This window comes from Apteryx rowi, unplaced genomic scaffold, assembly GCF_003343035.1.
Source record: "Apteryx rowi isolate R43461 unplaced genomic scaffold, aptRow1 scaffold_143, whole genome shotgun sequence".
NCBI classification, from domain to species: domain Eukaryota; kingdom Metazoa; phylum Chordata; class Aves; order Apterygiformes; family Apterygidae; genus Apteryx; species Apteryx rowi.
The window spans coordinates 1,680,759-1,681,553 of NW_020447675.1; the positions used below are offsets into that span (position 1 = coordinate 1,680,759).

Sequence of the window (795 nt, forward strand, 5' to 3'; positions counted from 1 at the left end):
CGTTGGCCTTCTTGGCCACCAGGGCACATTGCTGCCTCATGGTCAACTTGGTGTCCACCAGCACTCCCAGGTCCTTCTCCGCAGAGCTGCTTTCCAGCAGGTCAGCCCCCAACCTGTACTGGTGCATGGGTTTATTCCTCCCCAGGTGCAGGACCCTGCGCTTGCCTTGGTTGAACTTCATGAGGTTCTTCTCCACCCAGCTCTCCAGCCTGTCCAGGTCTCTCTGAATGGCAGCACAGCCCTCCGGCGTATCCGCCACTCCTCCCAGTTTTGTATCGTCGGCAAACTAGCTAAGGGTGCACTCTGTCCCTTCATCCAGGTCATTGATGAAGTTGAACAAGACTGGACCCAGTACTGACCCCTGGGGGACACCGCTGGCTACAGGCCTCCAACTAGACTGCACCGCTGAGCACAACCCTCTTAGCTCTGCCATTCAGCCAGTTAAAAATTAAATAGGCCCTCAAAAATTGCTGGTGGCAGCTATATTGCAAGCTGCCACAGCAGGGTATTGGGAATAGTTTTCAATTAGCAAAAATTGCACCTCAGGTTCACCTTATCAGCTACAAAACTGCAACTGTGCACACTCCAGCCTAGTCCAGAGACTATTAACAGGAGATATGATAAAGGTCTGTTAGCTAAAAGCAGCTTGGAGATGATGGAAAATAATTGATTGCTAGCCTCTTTTCCTATGCAAGAGCTTAGGTCCTCAAATTAAGTTAATAGTAGCCAGGTTCAAAAGAGATGATGGTGAGGTTCCTCTTATGCCATACAGATGATCTGAAGAGCTCCTTATTT

General features: G+C 49.8%; 1 non-coding gene across 1 annotated transcript; it reads right to left on the reverse strand.

Annotated features, from left to right (window-relative positions):
- Positions 1-416: 416 nt before the first annotated feature.
- On the reverse strand, positions 417-586 carry LOC112962189. Its single transcript, XR_003252226.1, has one exon. It is a non-coding gene; the product is annotated as a U4 spliceosomal RNA (small nuclear RNA).
- Between the last annotated feature and the right edge of the window lie 209 nt (positions 587-795).